At 36.8% G+C, this 20,339-nt stretch overlaps 1 long non-coding RNA gene across 1 annotated transcript in view; it reads right to left on the bottom strand.

Annotated features, from left to right (window-relative positions):
- The window catches only part of LOC100896325 (negative regulator of P-body association), a 184,655-nt gene extending 166,093 nt beyond the window's left edge, over window positions 1-18,562 (bottom strand). The window contains exons 1-2 of the long non-coding RNA XR_616448.4: window positions 18,237-18,562; window positions 15,279-15,415 (exon numbers count right to left, since the gene is read on the bottom strand). This is a non-coding gene — a long non-coding RNA (negative regulator of P-body association). The remainder of the gene's footprint in view (window positions 1-15,278; window positions 15,416-18,236) is intronic.
- Between the last annotated feature and the right edge of the window lie 1,777 nt (window positions 18,563-20,339).

The raw sequence follows: 20,339 nt of genomic DNA, 5'->3' as shown, positions 1-20,339 counted from the left end.
AGTCTGTCCTTTATAGGAGCTCAAGTGCTGAGCTGTGAACTCCATTTTTCGTTCAGAGCTGCTAGGCAGGTACGTTTAAGTCTGCTGCAGCAGAACTCATAAACCCCCTCTTTTCCCCCAGGTGCTCTGTCCCGGGGGGTTAGGGCTTTATTTATGAGTATCTGTTGTGCTGCTGCCTTTTTTTTGTCTTTTCAGGGCTGCCCTGCCCAGCAAGGAGGCATCCTAGTCACTGTCTGCCTGCAGAGGCTTTGCTGAGCTGCTGTGGGCTCCACCCTGCTGCTGTGTGAACTTCCCTGCTGTCCTGTTTATATGGGTGTGGTTAGAACTGCCTCGGCAATGGTGGCCCACCTCTGTAATGGCGGACTCTCTCTGTTATGGCAGGTTGCCTCGGCAATGGCAGGCTGCCTCAGCAATGGACTACATCCATAGGGGTGGAATGCTTCAGTAATGGTGGATACTCCTCCCCAACCGAGCTGCACTGTCTTGGGTTCAGCTGTGCTTGCCGTGAAACTCTCAACCCCGAGCATTTCCAGTTGCTGTTTGTGTGTGTGTGTGGGGGTGGGGGTGGGACCCGCCGAGCCTGATCACCTGGCTCCCTGCCTCAGAGCCTTTTTTTTAAAGTTGAATGGTTGATTCTCTCCCAGGTGTTCCAGTCGCCTGCTGAAAGGGCGCCAGGATCTGTGTGATTTCCCGTGCGGTGACCCACTGCACCGGCTGAAACAATGGTACTGCCCGGGAATCTCCTGGCCTGCCTCTCTGTTTCAGTCCCGTTTAATCAGATGAATGGGCTAATCTGCCTTCCTGGAGCTCCAATTGCCAGCTTAAAAGGGCAACCAGACCAGTGTATTTTGTATGGAGAGCCACCGTGCCAGGGCACCGGCAAAACAGCCACACCGGCAGAAACAGCTGTGCTGGCGACCTGTGGGGCTCCTCCGCCTGGGAATCTCCTGGTCTGTGGGCAAGAAAGATCCATCTGGAAATGCGGTGCCCACTCACCCTCTGTGCTTTCACTGGGAGCTGCAATCCTGAGCTGCTCCTAAAGGGCCATCTTGGATTTCTCCTCCTGGCTTCCAATTCTATATGGCTCCCTTTCTTAAATATTTTAATGCTTACTGTATTATATTAAAATAAAAATTTCAAAAAAATCAATTTCTATAATAAATAGAAATGAGAAAGTAATTTCTAATAAAATATAGTGCATTTTAAGATGTAAATGTGCAGCTGGGCACAGGAGGTTCATGCCTGTAATCCTAGGATTTGGGAGGCAGAGTCGGGCAGATCATTTAGGCTCAGGAGTTTGAGATCATCCCAGATAATATGGAGAAGCACCATTTCTACAAACAATCCAAAAATTAGCTGGGCATGATGGCATATGCCTGGTCTCAGCTACTTGGGGGATTGAGGCAGGAGGATCACTAGAACCCAGGAGGTCAAGGCTGTGGTGAGCTGGGATTCTGACACCAAACTCCAGCCTAGGTATCAGAGTGAGTAAATGTGGGGACATGACAACACCAGAAAACAATGAAGTATGCAAAAAATTTACAGAGAATGCCTATAAATGTGGCAGCTACAATTATTGACTGATGTGTGTGTATTATCTGGATTTCAAATATCCAAGAGCAGCATTTTTGTAGGTATCATGATTTTCCAAAATGATAAACATTCTTGATAAGATTCTGAATAAAACAAACATTTTTATTTTGGATTACATGGTAGTTGCACTCCTGGGAAAGTCAGTGTATATCAAAACTTGCTTATTTATATATAAAATGGAGTTCAATTCAAGGTTTAGATGACTATAAATAGGTTTTTCACCTATGTGAACATCCAGTGATACATTCAAAAGTTGTATGGAATATAGAAAATTTCTTTGTGCAGACTGTCTTGCATACTGCAGCTTATTTAGCAATATTAACCCTGCCCACATATGTCAGGAAGCCCTTCAATAATGATTATCTTAAATGCCTTTCACAAACTTTACAATCACCCTCTCAAGAATATACTACCTCCACTGAGTACCAATACCCTAGTCTCATCCAAAGAAGGAAACAAGTCCTTCTCTTGGCACTGCATCCTCTCTAATAACTAGGCCTATTTATTTTCTTTCTCAGTAACTTTGAATTCTCCTCTCCTGTTTCATCAGTCTCTACCCCTTTTCTAGTTACCTTAAGTCTACAAAATTGTGCAAGTTCATACCATTATTTTTTAATACTCTCTTGGCTCTTAATATTCTTGTAGTTATCATTTAATTTTAAAGTATTGTCCAATTTTTATCCTCCATTCTCATCCCATCTCTTATGTATGAGTGGGCTATGCCAGCTACCCTCAACTTGGCACTTCCTAATAATTCCTCAACTTACTGTAACCTGGCCTCTGCTCTCACAATATGGAAAACATTAATGCTAAATTCACCAATAAACTTAATTTACACATTAATGAATATTTTTCAGTACTGAACCCTCTAATGTGTATGATGCTGCTGTTCACTATATTTTTCTTAATCAGGGTATCAAACTCTTTCAGGTTTCCCCCTCATCCTATTACTCCTTTATCTGTTCATCTTTTTCTAGATAATCCTTAAATGTTAGTGGTCTCCAGAATTTCCTTCTCAATCCATAACTTTTCTCAAAAACACTGTCTTCCAGATTATTTAATTTACTCCCCTGGTTTTATCTGTTACCTTTATGTTGATGGTTTCCTAAATCTATTTATATGGACAATACTTCCCTTGCAATCTCAGATCTTTACCTGCTTGCCAGGAACCTCCATCTAGGTATCTTAATGAAAATGTTGAAAACCTGCTCCTTCTCTTGTATTCTATAAGTCAGTTAGTGATTTCATTTAATACTCAAGCCAGAAACTTGAGAACCACCTTCTATTGTTCTGTTTTCCTCGACATCCCATCTGTGATTGTCTTTCGATGTGTCAATTTGGATAGGCTAGAGTCCCCATTTGTTCAATTTAACTAGGTTTTGCTGTGAAGTTATTTTGTAGGTGTGATTACTGTCTATAATCAGTTAACGTTAAGAAGATTATCCTAAATAATCTGGGTAGATCTGATTCAATCAGCTGGTAGACCTTAAGACCAGAGCTAAGGCCTCCCTGAAGAAATTTAACCTGAGGGCATCAGCTTCACCCCATATCCAAGAGTTCCAATCTGTACTTCCTGAAAGCCCACTCCACAGATTTCAGATTTGCCTACATAACCCCCACAAGCCAATTCTTTACAATACATTTCTTAATATATATCTCCTACTGGTTCTATTTCTCAGGTTGAATCCTGATTGATATACCATCTCATCAATAATACTTTAAAAGCCTTTCTCATATCCACTCATCTGTGCTTCATCCCAACTACCATTGGCTGATTTTAAGCCTTCATCACTTTTTGTTGGGATTTTCATACAAGCATCTTAAATTATCTTCTTACCCCAATTTTGTTCTACTATACTATCCTCCACATGGCCATTAGTATGATCTATGTAAAATATAAATGTGAACACAGCATGCTCCTTCAAGATTGTCAGTGACTTCCCATCTTCTACAGATCTATCTTGAGCCTTTGTATCATGGCACACAAAGTTCATTTTTATGCTTCAGGTTGCTGATCTAGCTCCATCTCTCCACTCCAGGAAAGCTACCTACTATACATCTCCACAGCCTCCCCAAAGCAGCCTATCTTTAGCTCTGTAACTTTGGTCATTATTTTCTCACTGTTTGAAGTTCTTTATCCATTTACAATCATCCATCCTTACTTAATACCTCACTCCATTTCAAAGACTGAGCTTAGATACTGATTGATACAGGAGGCCATTCCTGGCTCTTCTAGTCTTGCTCACATGCCTTTTTGTATTCTCTTATAGAACTCTGTGCCAATATCTATCTACAGAACTTACCAAAACAGTTTCTGAACTCCTTGGTGAGTTAGATGTTATATTTTTGTAACTTTGGCACATAAAACAATGCCTGGAATTTAATACATGCTCAATTTAATAGGCATTCTTTAATATTTGTGTTGGTTGAATAAAAGAATGGATGAATCATACACTGGGTGTCAGGTTATGGCTTGCTGCTATAATAAAATCTGTGGTAGACAAAATGATGGCGACCCAAAGATGTCCATACCACAATTCCAAGATTCCATGACTATGTTATTTTACAAGGCAAAAAGAACTTTACTAATATGATTAAGTTAGGGATCTTGAGATGGGGGAGAATATTCTGAATTATTTGGGTGGGCATACTCTAATAATCTCATGTGTCTTAAAAGCAGGGGACCTTTCACCAGCTGAGTCAGCAAAAGATTTAATGACAAAAGAAAATGGAGAAGTATGAGAGGGACTCAGTCTGCCATAGTTGGCTTGGAAGATGAAGAAAGGAAATTACAATCTAAGGAATGCAGGTGATGTCTAGAAGTTAGGAACAGCTCTTAGCTGAAGCCACCAAGAAAGGGATCTAAGATCTACAGTGGCAAGGAACTGAATTCTGCCAATAACCAAATGGCAGTACACAGATTCCCTGCTAGAGCCTCTAGAAAGGAATGCAGTCAGCCAACAGCTTGACTTCTCATCAGGTCTGATGAGACCCATAACAGACTTCTGGCCTATAACTATAGGATAATAAATATGTGGTTTTAAATTTCTAAATTTGCAATCAATTTCTTATGGTAGAAACATAAAACTAATACAGAGTCCATGCAATAAACTCTGGTTTATTTTCCCAAAGAGACAAAAGACCTAGATGCTATGATAGCATGTGAGGAGGTAAGATTATCAGGAGAGGTACTTGATCATATCATAATTGCCTCTTAATAATGATCAATATAGAGTAGTATGAGAAAGTCCTTATAAAACGAGAGGGGAAAAACTGACCAAGTCATAGGAAAAAGAACTTAAGGAGACTATAGATGAAGCTGCTGAAAAAAACCTTTATTTCCTACTGAGTTGATTGTACAAGTTTGTGAGACAACGAGTTGGACTAACTAAATGCTCTGAGATAGCAAAATATAATATCAGAATAGATACTAAAAACTCCTCTTAATGCTGAGCATTTCTGGAAACAGGTAACCTAGACAGGGAATATGGGGCAAATTATAAACCATAATTTCACCTGTGTCCAAAAAATAACTTTCTTAAGGGGGAAGTAAAAATCCATCCACCTAGCTATCCATGTAGTCTTCTTGCTAAAAATGCTTACACTAATCATGGGAAAACAATTAGACACATTTCATATTATGAGTCATATAGAGGACAACTACCTGGACTCATCAAAAATGCCAATGTTACAAAAAACATACAAAAAAAAATGAGAGAGTGCTATTCTAGATTTTAAAAGGCTAAAGGAGCAAGACAACTAAATACAATGCATGACCCTTGACTGGATTTTAGACCAAAACAAATAAAAAGCTATAAAGGATATTGTTAGGAAAATTGTGGGAACTTGATATGGATAGTATATTAGACAATAGTATTGTATCATTGTTAAGTTTCTTTGGGTGTAACAGTAATTTAATTGTTCTTAAGAGATATATGATTTAGTGTATAGAGTTGAAGTGTCATGATATCTGCAATTTACTTTCAAATGGCTCAGCAAAAAATGTGTATATGCAGTATTTAGAAAGACAGATAAGCTATATGTAGCTATATGTAAATTGATGCAGTGATGAATCTAAAGTAGTCCCCTCTTATCCACAGTTTCAGTTACCCATGGTTAACTGCAGTCTGAAAATATTAAATGGAAAATTCCATAAACAATTTGTAAAAGTTTTACATTTCACACCATTTTGAGTAGTGTGAAGAAATCTCAGGTATGCTCCAGATGTGAATCATCCCTTTGTCCAGCACATCAATGCTGTATTCCTCACCTGCCTATCAGTCACTTGCTAGCCATCCTGGTTATCCAATAAACTGTTGCAGTATCACAGTGCTTACGTTCAAGTAATCCTTATTTTACTTAATAGTAGCTCCAAAGTGCAAGAGTCATAATGCTGGCAACACACATACGCTAAAGAGAAGCCGTAAAGTGCTTCCTTTAATTGAAAAGGAGAAAGTTTTCAATTTAATAAGGGAAGAAAAAAATCATATGCTAACACCTACGGTAAGAATGAGTCTTCTATACATGAAACTATGAATATTGTAACAATTGCTGTATTTTATTAATATTGCTGTTAATCTCGTATTATGCCTAACTTATAAATTAAACCTTATCATATGTATGTATGTATAGGAAAAAAACCATAGTGTCTATAGGATTAATTACTCTCCATGATATCAGGCATCCACTGGGGGTTTTGGAACATATTCTCCTTGGATAAGAAGAGCACTACAGTATATGAAAGGCATCTTGACTTTTCTGTAGAGTTTAAATTTTATAAAATAAAAAGAAAAATATAATGTTTGGATATATAAAGCTTAACCTTAATACTAATTATAAATTCTATTGGTAAATTCACAAACAAACAAATCAATGCATTGATTTTTTGGCAGAATATGTTGGATTATAAATGTTCTGATAAAAGATAAAAAGATAAAAGAAAGAAAAAAATGAGCAAGTAAAATCATAGAAAAAGAAATACCACCAAAAAAGGAAAGCCGTAGTTATGTTAACAACAAATAAACATTGGACAGGTCTTCTAAACAGAAAATCAATAGAGAAACAGCAGACTTAATCTGTATTAGAGACCAAATGGACCAGCAGATATTTACAGAACATTTCATCCAATGGCTGAGAATATACATTTTTTTCCCTCAGCACATGGATCATTCTCTAAAGCAGGCCACATGTTAGGTGACAATATAAGTCTTAAAACATTCAAATAAATGGAAATAATATTAAGCATCTTTGGCCACAATGGAAGAAAAATAAAATCAATAACAAGAAGAAATTTGGAAACTATACAAATACCTGGAAATTGAACAATATGTTCCTGAATAAGCAGTGGGTCAGTGAAGAAACCAAAACAAAAGTTGAAAAATTTCTTGAAACAAATTAGTGGCAACACGACATACAAAAACTTATGGGATACAGCAGAAGCAGTACTAAGAGGGAAGTTTATAGCTATCAGTTCCTAAATAAAAAAAGAGGTAAACTTAAAGAACCTAATAATGAATCTTAAAGAACTAGAAAAGCAAGAGCAAACTAAACCCAAAATTAGAGGAATAAATAATAAACATCAGAGCACAAATAAATGAAATTGGAATGAAGGAAACAATACAAAATAAAATAAATAAGTAAATAAAATAAAAAGTTGGTGTTCTGAAAAGTTAAACAAAATAGACAAAATTTTAGCCGGAGATGAAAAAGGAGACATTACAACTGATACTGCAGAAATTCAAAGGATCATTAGTGGCAACTATGAGCAACTATATGCCAATAAAGTGGAAAATCTAGACTAAATAGAGAAACTCCTTTACACATATGACATATCAAGACTGAACCATGAAGATAATCCAAAACCTGAAAAGACCAATAACAAGTAACAAGATTAAAGCCATAATAAAAAGTATCCCAGTAAAGAAAAGCCTGGGATTCAACGGTTTCACTGCTGAATTCTAACAAATATTTAAAGAAGAACTAATACCAATCCTACTCAAACTATTCTGAAAAATACAGGAGGAAGAGATATTTCCAAACTCATTCCATGAGGCATGATACCAAAATCAGACAAAAACAAATAAAAAGATAAAGGCCAATAGCTCTGATAAATATTGATGCAAAAATCCTCAACAAATTACTAGCAAATGAATTCAACAATATATTACAAAGATCATTCATGATGACCAAGTGAGATTTATCCCTAGGATGGAAGGATGGTTCAACAATAGTGATACATAATATCAACAGAATGAAAGATTAAAACTATATGGTCATTTCACTTGATGCCAGAGAAACACTGGATAAAATTCGACATGCAATCATCATAAAAACCTTAAAAAATAAGTATAGAAGGAACATGTCTCAGTATAATAAAATCCTTATATAACAGACCCACAGCTAGTATCATACCAAATGGGGAAACACTGAAAGCCTTTCCTCTAAGGAAACATGACAAGGATACCCATTGTCACTGTTGTTATTCAACATAGTACTGCAAGTCCTAGTTGAAGCAATCAGACAAGAGAAAGAAATTAAGGGCATCCAAATTGGAAAGGAAGATGTCAAATTACCCTTGTTTTCAGAGGATTTGATCTTGCGTTTGGAAAAGCATAAAGACTTCACAAAAAACTCTAAGAACTGATAAATTCAGTAAAGTTGCAGGATACAAAATCAACACACAAAAATCGGTACCATTTCTGTATGCCAACAGTGGCCAATCTGTAAAAGAAATTTAAAAATAATTCCACATAATAGCCAAACATAAAATTAAATACCTAGGAATTAACCAAAGAAGTGGGAGATCTCTATAATAAAAACTGTAGAACACTGATGAAAGAAATTGAAGAGGACACCAAAGTATGGAAAGATAGTCCACATTAATGGATTGAAAGAGTCAATATTGTTAAAATGTCCATACTACGTAAAGCAATCTACAGATTCAATGCAATACTTATCAAAATACAAAAAAAACATTCTTCACATAAATAGAAAAAAGACAATCCTAAAATTTATATGGAGCCACAGAAGACCCAGAATAGCCAAAGCTATTGTAAGCAAAATGAACAAAACTGGAAGAATCATAGTACCTGACTTCAAATTATACTACAGAACTACAGTAATCAAAATAGCATGGTACTGTCATAAAGACAGACACATAGACCAATGGAAAATAACTGAGAACCCAGAAACAAATTCACACACCCAAAGAACTCATTTTCCAAAGGTGCCAAGAACATACACTACGGAAAAGACAGTCTCTTCAATAAATGGTGCTGGAAAACTGGATATCCACATGCAGAAAAATGAAACTAGGTAGACATTTCTTGCCATATACAAAAATTAAATAAAAATGTGTTAAAAATTTAAGTTTAAGACCTCAAACTATGAAACTACAACAAGAAAATATGGGAAAATTCTCCAGGACATAGGTCTAGGCAAAAAATTCTTAAGTAATACCCCACAAACATAGGCAATCAAAACAAAAATGAACAAATGGGATCACATCAAGTAAAAAAGCTTCTGCACAGCAAAGGATACAGTCTACAAAGTGAAGGTGCAATAGGAAAAAATATTGGCAAACTCCCCTTATGACAAAAAATTAATAACCAAAATATGTAAGGAGCTCAAACAACTCAATAGGAAAAAATCTAATAGTTTAATCAAAATTGAGACAAAGATTTGAACACACATTTTTCAAAAGAAGATACACAAATGCCAAACAGGCATGTGAAAAAGTGCTCAATGTAGTTGATCATCAGGGAAATACAAATCAAAACTACAATGGGATATTATCTCACTTCAATTAAAATGACGTATATCCAAGTGACAGGCAATAACAAATGCTGGCAAGAATGTGGAGAAGAGAGATTGCTTGTACATTGTTGGTGGGAATGTAAATCAGTACAACCACTATGGAGAACAATTTGGAGATTCCTCAAAAAAGTAAAAATTGACCTACCATATGATCCAGCAATCCCACCGCTGGGTATATACCCCAATCAAAGGAAATCAGTATATGAAAAAGATATCTACACTCCCATGTTTGTTGCAGCACTGTTTGTAATAGCTAAGATTTGGGAGCAACCTAAGTGTTCATCAACAGATATATGAATGAAGAAAACATGGTACATATACACAATGGAGTAATAATCAGTCACAAAAAGGGAATGAGATCCAGTCTTCTGCAACAGCATGGATGGAAACTGGAGATCAGTATGTTAAGTGAAATGAGCCAGGAACAGAAAGACAAACTTCACATGTTCTCACTTATTTGTGGAATCTAAAAATCAAAACAATTGAACTCATGGAGATAGAGATTAGAAGTATGGTTACCAGAGGCTGGGAAGGGTAATAGATGATGGAGAAGAGTGGGGATGGTTAATGGGTGCAAAGAAAGAATGAATAAGGTCTATTATTTGATAGGACAACAGGGTGACTATAGTCAATAAGAATATAATTGTATATTTTGCAATAACTAAAAGAGTATAGTTAAATTGTCTGTAACAAAAGGATAGATGCTTGAAATGATGGATACCCCATTGTACATGATGTGATTATTACACTTTGCATATATGTATCAAAACATCTCATATACTCCATAAATATATACACCTACTAGGTACTCAGAAAAATTTTAAAATTTTAAAAAGACTCAGCAAACAAAAAAAATCACATTCAAAAAGACAAAAAGGGTTCATAAGATTATAAAATATATATCTAGTCTAGACTTGTATGTACATACTAACAATGCCTCAAGTATACAAAGCAAAAATTGTCAAAAGTGTAAGAATTTGACAAATCCATAATTACAGTGGCAGATTTTAACTCTCTCGGTAACTGATAGGTCCAGCAAACAAAAAAAGTATTAATAGAGAAGATTTAAACAACATAATTAAATTTAATGAACAGAACACTACATGCAAAAATTAGATACACAATCTTACCAGGCACACATAAAACACTAGGACATAAAGCAAGTTTCAACAAACTCTAAATAATCGTTATCATATAAACAATACTGTCTCTTAAATGGAAAACAATAAGAAAATGTTAAGCTAAAAAACAGCCATATATGATGACTTAGTTTCTAAATACTGTCTCCTTTAAAGATAACAGAAGTCTATAGAGAAATGAGTAATGGGGCAGGAAGTATGGGACAAGCCTGAAAGTAAGGAAGTAAAGAAATTTTAAAGTAAGTAAAAATATGTGTTGAACAATGATGAGACATGTCAAAAGACAGGGGAGCCAACTTTAATGGGCAGCCACTCACTAAATCTGAGACAATTTGAGCATTAAAATAAATAACAATAGGGTATTTTAAAAATAAAGTAAATATCTATGTGTCTAAACTAATAAATAAATAAATGGAGAAAAACCTCTAACTTGATGTAGAATATAAACTAATAAATGTAGTAAAAATGATGGAGTTTGAAAATTAGCATTTTGCATTCATCATGGTAATATCTGATTCAGTCAAGAATTATCAATGGATTTGAAAACAAGTGGATGATAGTATAATGAGGAACAGGATAGGTACATAGTCTCAAAGTATCCCCAGCAAAATCATTAATTATAAAAAGGAAAATGTTATTGTAAAGTGGATTAATCTAGCAACTATTCACAAAGTTAACTTTACTCCTAAGGGGTCAAACCAGCATCATGTGCCACCAATATGATGTCCGGAGAACAACACATTACTCCTTTGGTGTTTTTGCTCATATGCATACTCTAAATATAATAATGGGGATATGGCACATAAATTTAAATTGAAGGACAATCTATGAAATAAGTGTCCTGTATTTACACAACTGTCAATTGTTGATGTTTGATATTGTGATATAAATATATATCGGCTTTTGTCCATGGTGGCTCATAACTCCCAACGCTCTTGTTATTTCCTAAGTGACTAAAACAATAGGCACATCTTTTGTTTAAGTATTTGGTCTTTTGTCTTTGGTTCCTGAAGCAGCTTTGAAACAGCTTCAGAGAAATAAAGGTGAGAGACAGTCAATATATGTGTGTGTGTTTGTATGTGTATAATGTATCTGTGTGTGGATATGTGTATACATACGTATAATGTTGGAGAATTTTAGGTGTCCAAAATCAGAATCTCTTTCTTTCTCCTTTTACCTTCTTTTCTTTCTCCTGAAGGCAAGCCATAGAAACTAAAAATATACTCTAAACTTCACCAGGCTTTCTGTCTTGGAGCTGGCAATGAAGTAATTCTCTGACCTACCTAGTTTGACTATGGGTCATAAGACTCCCATTTCAGAAGGAGTCCTGCCCCATACCCAGGAGGAAGGAACGCTGCACAGAGAAGCCAAGAAGAATCTGAACGGGAAAGGCTTGCTGGGTTTCTCCATTGAATCTGTTGGTATTAGATCACACCCTTTTAGTCCGATCACATTTCTACATGGTTTTCCATGCTTCAATAATGGCTATCGAATGAAGTCTTCAAAAAAAGCACAAGAGGACTAAGTACAGCTGAATTTCTGGAGGCTTATAGAAGGATGAACAAGAACTCATCCATATGCCGGGAGGGCGGCATACCCCAACTCCACAGGAATGGAAGCTCCAGTGCTCAATATCCTTCCAGACCTCACTCTCTTCACCTGGCTGTTTATTTGTAGCCTTTAAAACATCCTTTATGAATAAATGGGTACATGCAAGTAACTGTTTCCCTGAGTTCTGTGTGCTGTTCTAGCAAATTATGTGAGCCTGAAAAGAGAGGTTATGGGAACCTTAACTTGAAGCTGGTCCGTTAGATTTTCCAAAGGCCCAGAATTGAAACTCATGTCTAAAGTTGGGGCAGTCTCATGGGACTACGCTCTCAATCTGTGGGATCTGATACTTTCTGCAGGGAGATAGCTTCAGAATTGAATTGGATTGGAGCACACCCAGCTGGTGTCCACTGTAGAATTGTTTACTTGCTTGTTGGTGAGAAGAATCAAAATATATTTGGCCACAAGTTTTCTGTGTTGGTTGTTGTCATGCAAGAGCCAAAGAAAACCTGTTTCTTTCCACACAATCAGAGTCAGAAGTGGGGTTGTGTTGTGAGAATATAATCAGAGAAACTGAGTTTGTTTTTCTACACTCATAAAAGACAAAGAAAGGTCAAGGAACTATTTTATATTAAAAACTGGAGAGGCAGCCCATTCAAAAGTGGGCAAAGGATATGAACAGATACTTTACGAAAGAAGACATATATGAGGCCAACAATCATATGAAAAAATGCTCATCGTCACTGGTCATCAGAGAGATGCAAATCAAAACCACATTGAGATACCATCTCACGCCAGTTAGAATGGCGATCATTAAAAAATCTGGAGACAACAGATGCTGGAGAGGATGTGGAGAAAAAGGAACACTTTTACACTGTTGGTGGGAGTGTAAATTAGTTCAACCATTGTGGAAGACAGTGTGGCGATTCCTCAAGGCCTTAGAAATAGAAATTCCATTTGACCCAGCAATCCCATTACTGGGTATATATCCAAAAGACTATAAATCGTTCTACTATAAGGACACATGTACACGAATGTTCATTGCAGCACTGTTTACAATAGCAAAGACCTGGAATCAACCCAAATGCCCATTGATAATAGACTGGATTGGAAAAATGTGGCACATATACACCATGGAATATTATGCAGCAATCAGAAATGATGAGTTCGTGTTGTTTGTAGGGACATGGATGAATCTGGAGAACATCATCCTCAGCAAACTGACACAAGAACAGAAAATGAAACACCGCATATTCTCACTCATAGGTGGGTGATGAAAAATGAGAACACATGGACACAGAAAGGGGAGTACTAAACACTGGGGTCTATTGGGGGGAAAAGGGGAGGGCCAGTGGGAGGGGGAGGTGGGGAGGGATAGCCTGGGGAGAAATGCCAAATGTGGGTGAAGGGGAGAAGAAAAGCAAAGCACACTGCCATGTGTGTACCTACGCAACTGTCTTGCATGCTCTGCTCATGTACCCCAAAACCTATAATCCAATAAAAAATTAAAAAAAAAAAAAAAAAAGAAAAACTGGAGAGGCATGACACTAAATGTAATGCATCATCTTGGATTAGCACTTTGAACGAGGAAAAAAGAAAATAACGATAAAACACATTATTGGGACAACTGGTAACATCAGAATATGGATTAGATTATAATATCAGAGCAATATCAAATTTCTTGATTGTGACACATTTACTGAGAATGTATGAGGAAATCATCATTCTGAAGAAATAAACACTAACATACTAAGAGGTAAAGGAGAATGATTTGACATTTGGCAAATTACTATTTGCAAATACTGTCAAATAGGAGAGGGAGAAGGAGAGGGAGAGAAAAACAGAACGATAAGGCAAATGTGATAAAATGTTAATTGGTGAATGTGGGTAAAGGGTATTATGGGAGTTCTTTATAATATTCCCAGTTTTTCAAGTGTGAAATTAAATAAAAATAAAAATTTTAAAAACACAAGTATAAAATTCAACAGTTACAACATCAATAAACATCAGAACCATGCTTTTTCTATGTATGTAATGAAAGAAAATGTTTTATATTAACAAATTCTGTTGGGAAGAGCAGCCAATGTGTAATTTTGTATCTTGTTATAAGAAGGATTAAAAAAATGTAAAGCAGAAAAAAAGATAAACTAGAATGGGGTTAATGATTTCATAATACAATTTTTTAAAAAGTAATCCCATATGGTTAGAAATTTAAAAAAAACCATGGGTAAAAAACCATGACAGAAATTTAAAAATAATATTGAATGATAAAAATACTATATATAAAAACCTGTGAACTATTTCTAAGGTGGAAGAAGAAATGTATAGTTCTAAATTCTTACCTTACAGAAGAACATTTATTGAGAAGAACTCAATAAATTAAAAAGAAAACAACAAAAGAAGAATGTTCAATATAAAAAGTAAAAATTATTAAAATAGAAAAAATATCCAATGGTGAGGCTTGATAAAAGCAAAAGCAAGAAATATATTAGAAAATTGATTATTGTAATTTATGACATGGTCACACTATGATATTAATGGTAGAAAAAGGATATGAAAATGTCAGTACATATAGATGGGAAGAAACTTTGTAATATTTGTAATAAAAACTCTCATCAGATTAGGAATATAAAGAAACTTCCCTAACTTGAAAAAGACAATCTACTAAAAAAGGTGAAACTTTTGTAGAATTTCGGAACAAAATAAGGAAATCCTCCACCAATGCTCTTGTTCATCTTTGAACTAAAAATCCTAGCTAGCACAGTAATACAAGCTAAAGAAATATTGGAAAGAAACTGTCATTATTCAAAATACAATTAACAGATAATCCAAGAAAATCTATAAATTATTAGAATAAACAGAATTCAAGAAGGCTACAGAATATAAAATCAATATACAAAAATGTCAATCATGTTCCCATTTACCATAAATAATTAGAAAATGTAGTTAAAAAGATGATATATTTCACAGTAATAATATAAACTATAAGGTAATTACAAGTGAATCTAAAAAAACATTTCTTCAGATTACATTATTATGAGTATGTTTTCATATAATGTAGAAAGTAGTTTCGATTTTATCATTTGCTGCTATCTTTTTGTGTTTTGTTTGGCTACTTTTTAATGTGTCAAAACCAACTTTTTTCCTCCTCCTCCTCTTAACAGTTTTTGGTAAAGAGATTACCTTAAGAAGCACATCTTCCAGGTGCAGGACATCAGAAAAAGCAGGGTAGCATTGTAAATAATCTTCATTGTTTTCACCAAGTGAACTATTACGTGAATGCACCGGGGAAATGGAGTCATACTGCAATCCCTCAAAGACTGAAAAATAGTAAAAAAAAAATTGCGACATCATTTTTTTTTCTGTTTCTGTCCATCTCTTTGTCTCCTGGTCTCCTCAAGTCATTATCCTTTCCCTACCTCAATTTCAATAATATATTCCTATAAAACAGCTGTATACATAGTATTAGAAGGGGTGTATTACATAGCAGTTTAGAGCACGAATTCAAATCAAATGTTCTGGGTTCAAAGCTCAGCTCAGCCACTTCGTGCTGTGTAACTTGTGGCAACTCATGCAACTTCCCTTGGCCTATACAAACTTCTCTAGTAGAGTTGTGATTAAATAAAGTATAACATGCAAAGCCCTTTAGAAAACTGGCACATAGACTGGGTGTGGTGGCTCACGCCTGTAATCCTAGCACTTTGAGAGGCAGAGGCGGGCAGATCACGAGGTTAGGTGATCAAGACCATCCTGGCCAACATGATGAAACACCATCTCTATTAAAAATACAAAAATTAGCTGGGTGTGGTGGCGTGTGCCTGTAGTCCCAGCTACTCAGGAGGGTGTGGCAGGAGAATCACTTGAACCCTTGAGGCAGAGGCTGCAGTGAGCCAAGATTGCATCACTGCACTCCAGTCTGGGTGACAGAGTAAGTCTCTGTCTCAGAAAAAAAAACATAAAAAGAAAGAAAAGAAAATTGGCACATAAATCTTTAGTAAATATTGGCTATTATTACAATTTTCAGTGACTTGAATCACTTGGGGGGAAATTATGTAGCTCTTGCACTCATTGTTTTGCCCTTTTGTTTTCTTTTTCTTTTTCTTTTCTTTTCTTTTTTATTTTACAGAGTCTGCTCTGTCTCCCAGGCTGGAGTGCAGTGGTGTGATCTTGGCTCACTGCAACCTCCACTTCCCGGGTTCAATCCATTCTCCTGCCTCAGCCTCTTGAGTAGCTGAGATTACAGGTGCCCACCACCATTCCTGGCTAATTTTTTTTTTTGTAGTTTTAGTAGAGACAGGATTTCGCCATGTTGGCCAGGCTGGTCTCGAACTCCTGACCTCAGGTGATCCACCGGCCTCAGCCTCCCAAAGTGCTAGGATTATAGGCATGAGCCACTGCGCCCGGCTGCTCTTTTGTTTTCTGTCTCCACAATATTCACCCTATACCCTGCAACCCCTCCACTCCACTACCCCTTCGAATAAAGGTAAACATGTGAGATAGAAGTAAAGCTGTACGGAATGACAGAGAGATGCTTTCAAGTAAAATAGACCTCATTCTTTTTCTATGCATTACCACCAAACCCAATGTCTATAACTTATTTGGCGACCAATGTTGTCCCATCATTCATTGATTTATTTATTCAAAATATCTGTTTCACTCCTATTATGTACTAGGCACTGCCTTGGCCATAAGCTCCCCTACAGCTCTCATAATAATTTCTACCCGTTGCAAGGGCTTCATAAAGGTTTACTGCACAAATGAAGAAAAGATGCTTCTTTCCTTTGGATAAAAAGTATCTATAAAATTTGTGTCAGAATCAGTTTTATTTTTTTTCATTCTATAAAGTTCATCCAAATTAATATCAGAGATTGCTTTTCTGATAGTAAGAACTGGAATCTTAAAATACAAATAGTATCACTTGCTGGATATTGGAATGAAGTATATGTTCAGCATAACATTTAAGGCCCTGAAGCACTTTATCTTCCCCTCCTGGTCCTTCTTGTAGGCTCAAAATTCAAAATTACAACCAAGCTGTTTCCAGAAGAACTCTGCCTTTTGTTCTGGAAAGCCTCGGCCTGGAAAACATTCCCTGCCCCTCCACATGGCATATGTCACTCACCCTTTAAGGCCCACCCAAAGTTCCTCCTTCCTTTTTTTTTTTTGTTGAGACGTAGGTTTTGCTATTGTCGCCCAGGCTGAAGAGCAATGGCGCAATCTCGGTTCACTGCAACCTCTGCTTTCCAGGTTCAAGCGACCGTCCTGCCATAGCCTCCAGAGATGCTGGGATTACAAGCGTCCACCATCATGCCCGGCTAATTTTTGTAACTTTAGTAGAGACGGGGTTTCACCATGTTGGCCAGGCTAGTCTCGAACTCCTGACCTGATCTGCTCGCCTCGGCCTCCCAAAGGGCTGGGATTATAGGCCTGCACCACCATGCCTGCCCCCCACCCCTTTTTTGTTGTTGTTGATGGCTCATGATTACTACCAGGCAGTGACTTGGTCCATCCTCCACGCTTCCTGAATACCTTGAACAAGCAAACGTTACGGCACTTGGATTTGACTATCACACTGTAGCTTAAAAAAAAAAAAATATATATATATATATATATATATATAATTAACTCTCCTTCCTTACAGAGAAAGACGTACACTTCTGAAGGCTCACCTTACACTTCCCTCTGTTAACACAGTGCTGGACATAGATGCTTGTTACTGGTCTTGAACCAGGCATTTTTTTTAAATAAAAATTTTTCAAATGCACGCAAAAGTGGAGAGAATAGGATAATAAATTTCCACAAATACATCACCCAGCTTTAAATTATCAACTCATGAACATTTTTATTATACCTTCCCTCCACCTTGGCACCAATGAATTACTTTCAAACAAATCAAAAGATTCAAGTCTATGTCTTGGAAAATATAACTACAATTATTTCATCTAAAATATTAAAAATAACTATTTAATGTCATTAAATATGCATCATTTCATTCAAGCGTATTTTGTGAAAGAGCTGCTTAATGCCTGCATGTTATTTCTTCTACTTTGAAATCGTGGAAAGAACAGGGAAAAGGAGGAGATCTTTGAGAATGCATAATAAGTTTCAAAGAGCCTAGATGTTCTAGATGAGAAAGAATCTGACCTGGTTTAGGATGGGAGAGATTTATTTCTCTACTTCTCCGGAGGAGGAGGGTGCGACTTCAGGCCGGCTGATGGAGGAGGAGGTGCGGAGGGGAGAGTGGTACTACCTCCGTTGGGAGTTCCTTCTGGATAATCCCACCGCGGAGCTAGGAGGCAGCGCTTTTTTGGAGGCTTGGCTTCCCGTGTGTTTCCAGGTGGGAGAGTGGATCTCCCGGAGGCACAAGGTTGGTCTCCCATAAGGATTATAGAAACGGGGCTTCAGTTTTCTCCGGTGGGCCCTGGCAAAGCCAAGAGACCTGAGATGGCGGCGGGTCCCCTCCAGGCACTGAGCTGGCTTCCTCCTGTTTCGCTCTTACCGTATTTCCTGTATCCTGAGACGTACATCCCTTCTCCGCCTCCACCCCTCCTCCCTACCCCATCCGATTTTAACGTTTCTACTAGGATGGGTGTTAAAAAGCGAGGTCGTTATTTAATATACTGTTTTTGCATCGCGCCCCACCCCCACTAAATGTAAATAAGTTTATGGAGAATGTAATATAATTTGTGAAATTTTAAGAGGAGAAGAAATTCAAGTTTATCTTTAAGTGGTAAACTCTGAATGGCTTATATGAGTGGGAGGGACGTGGGGGTGGGCGGTAACCAAAGAAGAGCTTTACAAACCAGCTGCAGATGCACATCACAGATCTGTGAAACTAGCTACGACCATTTAAAAAGCGCTATGCAAACATGTAAGTTGACTAAAGTGCAGAACAGCACACCAGCACTAACCATGGAAATTGAATGTGGAAAATGAATTCGCCGTATGTCACAGAATCTAAGATCAATTTTTCTTTATATTTTTTAAACAAATTTTTAATTTTTGAAGGCTAACTGTATTTTTTCCCCACATTTGAACATCTAGGACATCTCTGCGACCTGACAATTGATGGTACACTATGCTTTAGTTGACTTATATTTTCTTTCTCGTAGGTGTGGAAAATAATCCCCCATCTTACCACTGATGACATGTTATATTCTATGATTTATGGTAACCAGAAGAAAGTACCATGTGTCTCAGAAGAAAAGGCTTCTGGAACTTCTTAGACCTTCATTATTAAAATAGCCTACACATTCATATCCCTTTAGCTATGGACAAACTAGATCACACTTTTTCAGGGTTGTCCTCAGTGGTTTTTGTTTGTTTGATTCTTGTTTTTTGTTTGTTTGTTTTTAATGGAGAGAGCTTAGTCCTTAATGTAAGAGAAGTGGCTGTTAAACTCTGCTGTTTACAAGCTCTGCGCTCTTTAAGTAATTAATTAAATTCTGGAATTTTGGTTTCCAGGCCATAATTTTTTCCTTGCAAAACTGTTGCCATAACCAGGGATAATACATGTAAAGCATTTACTACTATAACTATCTCTTATCTCCACCCTTGCTACCTTCCTCCAAGTACCCAGCACAGCCCTTTACACAAATTAAGTACTCAGTAAATGTTTGGGAAATAAATGACCCTGCGGTTTTGTACCAAATGTTCCTCAGAAAGACAGAAAAGTCAGATAGCCCTAGCTTAAAGAAAAGATGTGAGGGAGGTATTGAGAAAGGCAATATTTTAGAGCTAGAAGAGTAGTTGGAACTAGACATATTGATGTGCGAGTCAACAACATAGAGGCGATAGTTAAAGACAAGGGAATGGATGATATCCCCAAGAGAAAATCAAGAGAAAAGATAATTGAGCTAAAAACAGAATATTGAGTAATTAGAGACAGATAGAAGAAAAGAAGCCTGCTACAAAGGCTGAGAAAGAGTGGTCAACGTCAGCGAAGAAGATTCTAACCCAGTGTTTCTCAACCTTGGTGCCATTGACATTTGAGGCCAAATCAATCTTTGTAGTGGTGGCCAGAGTTTAACATTTAGCGATGTCTTAAGCCAATCCTCTGCCAACTATATGCCAGTACTACTCCCCACTCCCCGAGTTGTGATAACCAAAAAGATTTCCAAACATTACCGGATGTCCCCTTGGGTACAAAATTGTCCCCAGTTGAAAACCACTGGTCTATTCTTCCATGAAATTTGCTTCTTTCCTAGTTTTTTTTCTTTCATCTCAGTGAATGCCTTTCACTTAGAT

Source organism: Callithrix jacchus, chromosome X (assembly GCF_049354715.1).
Source record: "Callithrix jacchus isolate 240 chromosome X, calJac240_pri, whole genome shotgun sequence".
Classification (NCBI taxonomy): domain Eukaryota; kingdom Metazoa; phylum Chordata; class Mammalia; order Primates; family Cebidae; genus Callithrix; species Callithrix jacchus.
The sequence above is the reverse complement of the archived record's forward strand: the minus strand, read 5'-3'. Positions and strand labels throughout refer to the sequence as shown.